The sequence below is a fragment of the Triticum dicoccoides genome, chromosome 6A, assembly GCF_002162155.2.
Source record: "Triticum dicoccoides isolate Atlit2015 ecotype Zavitan chromosome 6A, WEW_v2.0, whole genome shotgun sequence".
In the NCBI taxonomy this organism is placed as follows: Eukaryota; Viridiplantae; Streptophyta; class Magnoliopsida; order Poales; family Poaceae; genus Triticum; species Triticum dicoccoides.
In genome coordinates this window covers 105,762,005-105,771,487 of record NC_041390.1, presented here as the reverse complement: position 1 = coordinate 105,771,487, position 9,483 = coordinate 105,762,005, and positions in this window count along the sequence as shown.

Genomic DNA, 9,483 nt, shown 5'->3' with positions numbered 1-9,483 from the left:
CCCCGGTGCTCAATCAATCTGATCTCTCACCCTCTGCTGATCTGCCGCTGACTGATGTACACTTGGACACAGCCCTTCCCCTGCAGGACCTGGACACCCACGAGTGCACCATTCGCAAGGCACACCGCAAGACAGAGCGCGATTAGTCTGCCTCCAAGGACAAGCTGTGGTGGAGTGCGCGGTTGGCTGGCAAGCAAGCCACCTACTCCCCCATGCTTGCTAAAGTCATCAAGGCCAAGGCCGCTCTCCTCTCCGCTGCGGATGTCGACACGGCCATTGGCCGTGCTATCCAGGAGGCACGCCTCCACGAGCCCGACGCCCCTCCTGCCTCCTCCGAAGACCTTGCTGCCATTGCTCTGCTCTGCGGCGCTGACGACGAGCAGCTGGATGACATCCTTGGATCCGAGGAGGCTACCTCTGGTGACGACGACGCCCCATGATCAGCCGTCCTCGCTACCCTGGAGTTACGGCGCGACCTCTGCCTCACCTATGTTCTCTGCACACCGCCGTTAAATCGCGTTTCTTTTGGTTTTCGTTTCCCCTGTCGCATGTTCCTATGCTACTTTTGTCCTCATCTATAGCCGCTGTGACTGTATGCCAGATGTACTACGTTGTTGTCTGTTGGTGCTTGATCGATCTCAATGAGTAATGACGCCTTTCTAATCTGCTCTTGGTATGTACGAGGACTTGGTGATAACGATAAATGCTCTGGCATGCTTTCCGAACTAATCACAACAAAACCGCACATCACGCTCTTACAAGAATCAAAACTCGATTCTCTTTCCGACAGCAAAATAAAATCCTTCCTACCACGCCAGACCGACCATGTTTTTTCCTTGCCAGCGGTCGGAACCGCGGGTGGCACCATCTCGGCCATCAACTCTGCCTCCTTTCAAGTTGTGTCCTTCTCCCACTTAACCTTTTCATCCACACTAATCCTCCAATCAACTGCCTGCGCACACCACATTGCCATTACTAACATCTACGCTCCCTCTTCGCGCTCTCTCAAGTTAGCGTTCTTAGACGAACTCACCTCTATCGCACAACCAGATGACACCCCATGGCTCATCGCCGGCGACTTCAACCTTATCTGTTTCCCCTCCGAGAAAAATAACAACGCCTTCCACCCCGCCAAAGCCAACGCGTTCAACCAAACCTTAGATAACCTAGCTCTCATCGAATTGCCCTTACTCGATCGTAGGTTTACTTGGTCCAACAACCATGCCTCCCCCACCCTAGAACGGCTAGACCGAGTCTTCTTTAACCTTGCATGGGCAGATACTTTCCCCAACACTTCCCTTTCCTCTCGATCCCGCTTCACGTCCGATCACGTTCCACTCCTCATCCATGTCACCACCTCCATCCCTAGATCCAGCTTCTTCAAATTTGAAGCGGCTTGGGCCAACTCCTGGCCCTGCAAGAACATTGTTGCTTAAATCTGGACTCCACAGCCCTCATCGCCAAACAATGCTACTGCCTCCCTCGTCTCTGCGCTCAAAAAAACTCGTGCCCGTCTTAAGACTTGGGCATGCTCTTGTATCCCCACCCATCTTCGCGAGGCTCGCTGCCAAGCCGCAATCACAGCCTTAGACCTCGTTGAAGAAACTAGAACCCTATCTCAGCCAGAGTCGCTCACCCGCAAAATCATCATGTCCTTGCTCAAGAGTGCCATCCACGAGAAAATGACGTACTGGCGCTGGCGTGCAAAAGTCTCTCGCGCTATCCATGGAGGAGAAAACACCAAGTTCTTTCACATATCAGCATCTCAACGACTGCGTAAGAACAAAATTTTCACCCTCACACGCGACGGATCCGTATACTCTACGCACCCCCAGAAAGCGGAAATTCTCAGAGATTTCTTTGTCTCTCCAATTGGCACCCCAGGACTGACAACCTGGTCCTTTGACCTAAAATCCATATACCCTCACACAATGCCTGGACTCCACGCCCTCGATGCACCCTTCTCCGAACATGAAATTAAGCATGCTTTTTTCTCTATGAACCCCCAAGCCAGCCTGGGTCCGGATGGCTTTGGGCCTACTTTCTATAGATCGTTCTGGCCATTAGTAAAACACCTTATTCTGCCCTTCTTCTCACATTTCCACCAAGGTACCGCTGACATAGAACGTCTAAACCGTGCCCACATTATTCTCCTCCCTATGAAGGATGCACCGACCTCCCCTGACGCCTTTAGGCCCATCTCGCTACAAAATTGCCCGATCAAAGCTGTTGCAAAAGTTATCACTTCTCGCCTAAAACCTTTCATCCCTATGCTAGTTCATGGCAATCAAACCGGCTTCATTTCTGGTAGAAACATCACTGAAAACTTTGTCTTCACAGCTGATCTCGTTAGCTCTTGCCACTCTCGCAAAAAACCTACCATGGTATTCAAGTTGGACTTCCGAAAAGCTTTCGACTCTGTCGCATGGCCTTCTCTACAAAAAATTCTGGCTGTGCGGGGCTTCTCCTCCACCTTCCGCCGGTGGATCCAAAACATCCTCCTCACCGGCAAAACGGCCATTCTTCTGAACGGGGTTCCGGGCAAATGGATCCAATGCCAAAATGGCTTGAGGCAGGGCGACTCAGTCTCTCCCTACCTCTTTCTCATCGTCGCTGATCTCCTTCAACAACTCATCCTCCAAAACTCAGACCCTACACTCCACCATCCCATCTTCTCCCACCTGCCTCCCACTATCCTCCAATACGCCGATGGCACGCTCATCGTAGTTGCCGCCTCTCCTGCTGCCGCCTCAACCCTCAAAAACATCCTAACCACCTTTGCACTTGCCACCGGTCTCACCATCAACTTTGCTAAGACTACCCTAGCTACCCTACACACCGACGACACCACGTCTAATAACATCGCCTTGGCCATGGGATGCTCTTGCGCCTCCTTCCCGCAAACTTATCTAGGTCTCCCTCTCGCCCCCACCAGACACCTCACTAATATCTTCAATCCGCTGCTAGAACGAGCTAGGAAACTACTCTCTGGCTGGCGTGCCAAGCTTCTGGATAAAGGTGATCGGCTCATTCTCATATCTTCTGTCCTGGACTCAATCCTTGTTTATTTCTTGTCTGTATTCCGCATACCAAAGAAAACAATCAAAACTCTGGACTCGTTGAGGAGAGCATTTTTTGGGCAGGAGAGGACGCTTGCTCAGGTGCTCAATGTATTATTGCATGGAAAAATGTCTGCTTACCAAAAAAATACTGTGGTTTGGGGCTAAAAAACCTACATGTACAAAACAACTGCCTTCTCATGAAATTCACTGCCAAAGCCCTCTCCAATACTCAAACCCCTTGGCTAGAATGGCTAGATCTCCAACACCCTAATGCTCTAGTCTCCCACCCCCGCAAACCTCTTTCCTTTGCCACACAATTTCACAACAACTCGCCTCCCTTCAAAATATAACCTTTGTGTTGACAAACAGCGGCTCACACACCTACTTTTGGCTTGATACCTGGTTGACTCCACAACCCTTAGCCAGTACCTTCACCCACTTATTCTCCCACTCCAATCTACAGCTGGTTAAAGTGGCTAACATTTTGCATTTCGGTATTCAAGCTAACCTCCGTAACCGTCTCTCTCTTACGACAGAACAAGAACTTGTCTCGCTTGTGGCTGTTTTGCAGGATTTCATGCCTTCGGCTAGGGAAGACCAACGGTTCCTTCGACACGGCATTGCCTTCTCCACCAAGCATGCATACGCCGCCCTCATGGAACAACCAGAGCACGATCATCATGCCCCGCTCATCTGGCCCGCAAGAATTCCTCGTAAGCTCAAAGTCTTCGCTTGGCTGCTCTTCAAAGATCGCCTCAACACCAGAAGCAACCTTGCACACAAACATATAATCGTCTCAGATATATGCCCTCGGTGCGCGAGGCTGCCAGAAGACTCCAACCACCTGTTCATCTCATGCCCCCTCGCCAACAGGATCTGGCAATGCCTTGGCCTTCTGCCTCAGTCTGACGACACCACATACCTCTGGGATGTAGCTATCCCCTCTCACCTCCCTACCTCCGCATGGCCTTCAGTCCTCTTGGCCCTGTTATGGATGATCTAGTCTACTCGCAACGACATGGTATTTAGGACGATTGATCAAAGTTCTGTAATAACTCTTAGAAACCTTATTTCCGCACTGGACCTGTGGTCTCATCGTCTTGTGCTTCAACAGGACAAGGAGGACGTCTTCTCGTGGCGTTCCTACCTTTCTGCACAATGCACCGTGCCTATGTAATGATGTACTTACTGCCTCGGCAGTCCTTTGAGTAATATATTCAGGTGGGGGAGCTCCCCTCGGTGATTCTCAAAAAAAACTCTTGGCGACCAGGATAATATCATTGTCTTTTTCTCTGGCCGGACGTGACGGTGATGGCCCTGAGGATGTTTATCCCTTCTTGAAGGCGTTATGTGGAAAAAGTCGATTTAGTCATAGGTGTCAATTTCATACCTTGTAATGATTCGATCTTGATCGCCTCTGTTCTTTACTCTACCCAATCAATAAAAGAAAGAACAAATGCATTTTTGCCCTTGGTCGAAACCACCCTACAGGTCTTGCCCTTACTTTTCGGCTTTGCTCAGTTTTGCCCTAAGATTTGTCTTTGAGGTTGCCCGAGTGCCCTTTGAGTGTTTGACCAATAGTTTGAAAATAAATAACCAATTCATATGAACTTATAAAAATGCAAATAAGATACCAAAATGTTCAGAAATGCATTACCTTTATGTGCATGCCATTTGCATTCAGGAAAAAATTATTGTTTAAATAACCGAGGTTATTAATGTTATTAACTTTATTAAAAATAAAAAGGTATAAACAATACTTTTTCCTTGATAAAAGTCACATGCAAATGTAGGTGATGTTTTCTAAGCATCCTGGTATCTTATTAGCATTTTTTTGATTTCATATCAAATTCTTATGAATTTTCAAACTACTTTGACCATTACTTTGAAAATTCATAAAAAGTTGATATGAACTTAGAGAAATGCAAGTAAGATATCAAAATGTTCAGAAAACATCTCCTATATTTTCCTATAATTTTTATTCATGAAAAAGTATTGTTTATACATTTTTATGTTTAATAATGTTAATAACATTAATAACCTTAGGTTGCTTAAACAATACAGTTTTTCCTCTGTAAATGACATGCACATAAAGGTAATGTTTTTCTGAACATTTTGATATCCTATTTGCATTTTAGAAGTTCATATGAATTTTCAAAGTATTTGTCAAATGGTCAAAGGGCATTCAGTCGACCTCAGAGACAAATCTATAGGGAAAAACTGAGCAGAGCCGAAAAGTAAGGACACAATCCATGGACTGTCACAACTAAGGAAAAAAGTGTAATCACCCCTTAACAGAATTATTGTGTGCATCACAATGATGTAGGCGTCGGGGTTTTTAACCTCATTTTCAAGGGAAAAACTATGGTACAAGGGGTTAGGCATTTAAAATAATTGTAAAGGTACATTTAGAAGTTTGAAATGAGAAATGCAACATTGTCCATAAGGAAGTCACTTGCTTATGTTCACAGCCTATCAATTGTCAAGAGTGATCGCCAATGATTTTTTTTCACTTGGCCTTCATGACTAGTGAACATTGGTGTGGTTAGAGCATCTATAGTCGGGCGCCTTAACCTCCTTCCCCCCTATACGCCCGGGTGGATGGCCCGGTCACTGGCGGGTCAAGAAACCCTCACCCAGACAGGCTCCTCATATCGGCCCCTTATGCCTGGGCTAACTAGCACCCCTCATATCCATCCAAATCTGGGGTAGATGAGCGGAGGCCCGAGCGTGTCCGCAATGTTGCATCCGGCCCACATGGCCCACCATGACTAACATATACTCGTCCTGATCGGCTCCCCAGACCAAACTGTAGCCACTCTTCACTTCGCTCCACTCGACCGCCAAGCTCCCTTCTGGCGATCTCTAACCTTCTCCGGCATGGCGGGCAGCGGATCTGACTCTGAACATTCTTGATCCATCGACTAGGGCGTCATCCCATATGGGGCGGGGAAGGCTATGTTCGTCCGCATGGCCCTCCGCTGCTCCCGAGAGGAGTGCGCCCGACCGATGTCGGAATCGGTCTGGCGGAAATCCATCGAGTCGGCACAACTGGTGCTCCTGGAGGCTCGAGGTCCGTCTGCCGCCCCATCTCCGATGCGATGGTGTATGAGGGCTACAGGGACCGATGTGCCCTTTGTGCGAAGGAGAGGATGCAGGTGGCCGAGGTCCGCCTCGCTGCCGACATGACGGAGGTGGAGGCGGCGGGTGCGACATCCCGCACTGCCTTGGAGGACGAAGCCGTCCATGCATGCATCCTACAGAAGCGGCAGAGCAGGAACAACGCGCCCTCATCCGAGAGCAAAATCGGACGGTTCGTGCCATGGTCGGACTGCCCCCCTCACCCCCCAAAGAGGAGGAGGACATTGACGTGGCTGACAGCTCTAGCGATGAGCAGATCCAGATCCATGTTGCGTTTTTGAGCGCTACTTTTGTGATAAAGATGGCAAGGGCGCCGGCAATGACAAGGGCAGTCGTGGATGATCTTTGTTCATGAATGTACATAGAACATGTCAATTTTTTTGTAGTCCGATGACATGTGTTGATGTAGTAGCCGACCGATTTGCGTTGCATCTAGAGATAGTTTAAGATGCATGTGGTGTATGGATTTGAGGTTTGCTAAATGAGGTACATGATTGTGTAAGTGAAAATTTAAGGGGTGACCGGTCACTGTCCACGGACGCGCCCGGGCGTGTCCACGGAAGTTTGAAGGGGCCAGATTAGCTGTAGATGCTCTTAGAAGGCTAAACTTAAAAAGCACAAAGTATCTGTATGTAACTTGTTTTTTCTTCGCTCAATACTATTACAAAACCTCGATTTCATGGAACTGTGATGGAAATTTCAAAAGATTCAGCAGGCCCAAGACTTGTCAAGCTTCCTACTTCTGTAGGTGGCTGAGCAAAGAACTGTACATATAAAAGTTCCAGATCAATAAAGCCCAGTATAGAGTGTAGACTAGGGCAAGTTGTGATCGTACTACCATACCAATACACCTTCTATCTATCTGATCGTCCATTTTTGCATCAAAGTTCATGCAGACAAACTTCTTTTTTTGTTTCTCAAAAAAAAAGAACTCAAAACTTTGCAAATAAAACATCACACAAGTACTACCATGTGAAGAAATGTTTCAGATTTTTTGGCGCAACAGAAATTTAAAAAAATGGTATAATTCATTCAAAATTTAACAATTTTATGTGGGATAAAAAAATAAGAAATATTTTATACAAAGAGTGGCAGTTGTGTATAGTTGACCTGCAAAGTTTCAAGGTCAACTGCTCTCTTGTTTGAAAGAAACCAGAAAAAAGAAATTTCTAATCATGATGCAAACTGAATGATCTAGATAGAAGGTGCAGCCAAATGAGGGTATGAAAAATCCACGCTCGTTAGAGAATGCATTCATGTGTTGTGCATAGAAAAACAAATGCACAAAAGGGAACTTAAAGAAAAAAAGAATCAAGGGGAAAATCAGGTAATTTTATTAACTGCCAGCTACTAGGCTATGGCCAACAATAGGAAACAGGGAGTAAAAACTACAAATGACCCTTTAATGGTTGAACTAAGTACAGGATGAAACTTTCTTCCCTCTTGACTAGTTTTGTGTACATAGCTAATTCCTACCAAATGTGACTACTTATTTCCTTATTTAATTGTATCAAATATCCTGCGGATTCACTTGCATTTGTTACGAGCTTATTAAAAACTGCCCATTTGATATCTACTAGCAAAAGGGCCCGTGCGTTGCAACGAGAAAAAAAAATCATAATGTCCAATGACGATGACCACATTTTGTTCACATCTCATCGCATGATTTTGAAAAAAATTTCACAAATGCATGAAAATGTTTCTTTTTTCTAAATTTATTCACAAATCGAAGCAATGTGCACATTTTTGAAATAATATCGTGGTTATCAAAAAACTTGGTAATTCAAATAATTATTCTGAATTTCAAGAAACATATTTAAAAAAAACATACTATAATATTTCATTCCGCCCCGGCAGTTAATTCTTCAAAATTCACGGGGGTATATAGTCATAAACATTCAGAAGCATTACTGTTTAACTACATACCTTCGACCATTCATAATTTTTTTTATGAATTTGGGAATATTTGTAAAAATCATGTACATCTTATACTATTTACAAACATTTTCAAAAATTGTGAACATTATTTTATATTGTGGATGGTTTTTAAGCATTTTCTTTTGAATCGGCGAACAATTCTAGAATAGACGAACATTTAAAAAAAATCATGAACATTTTCTGAATTAGCAAACATTTAATGAATCAGTAAACTCTAAAATAATTCACAAACTGTTTCGCTAATCCCGTTTTATAAGCTCACTGTTTATTTCCCAAGGCGATTGATGGCAACCGTTTGAGAAAGTATATAAACTGATGGTAATCAGTTTAACTGAGTAAGATGGAACTATTGACAAAAAAAGACGCATCATATACAGGCCTACGCTAGCTGAGAAGATTTTTGATTCCATTGATTCCATTGCCGGACAACTTATTTTTTGTTTAGAAAAAAAACTGAAACAACAACTTACAGGAGGGCATAGGAAACAGGAGGAGCTCGATCGGCTGCTCGATCCCTTGCCGGAGAAGATAGGATTCTTAAAAAAACGAAATAAGCTTTTTTTTTTGAGAAACAAAACTGAAACAACCTGAGGGGCTTGATCACAACGTACGTGTGAAGGCCCAAGTAGAGGAACACAGGCCCAACTCAGCTGATACAAACCTTTTTGAATAGCCGATATGAAACTTTGCTCTACAAATTAGTACCCCCTCATGTATTTCACGTAACGTAGGATCAGATGTGGGACGAAACCAAGAATATCACCTTGCTTTAATAGTAGGTATAGAGTATAGACAGAACTATACATGCGACTAGTTTCCACAAGAGTGCGGCGGACAACCGGCTCGGAGGGCATGGCGCAGCGAGACGGCAAGGAGAAGGTGTGCAACAGAGTCGGGACGAACCGAAAAATGCAATGAAGGGGCGGAAAGGGGAGCACTGGGAGAGCAACGGGGCGCCGGCGACCCTCGACGGCGGCGGAGCAGCCGGACGAGCCGAGGCGAGCCTACCGGAGGGCCTCCAAGACGCTTGGGCAGGGACGAGCTCCGCCCGGCTGGCCACACCCCAACCGTAGGAGCGCCGGCGGCGACGGCCAGCCCCCGCACCGAAGGCGTCGCCTTTCCCCGCGGCCACCGGAGGGGAACGCGGCAGTCGGCGGAGGGGCCGAGCCCGCACCCGGGCAGCCGAACTCCCACCCCCGGGAGTAAGGCCGCCAGCGGAGCGGGGCAACGACGGGCGAGTCGGGGCGGGCGGGGGGACGCGGTCGTGGCACTCCATCGGCCGGCCCGCGGCACGATCATCGTCTTCCGCCAGGTCCGCCCAGACCATCCGACCAGGGGTCCA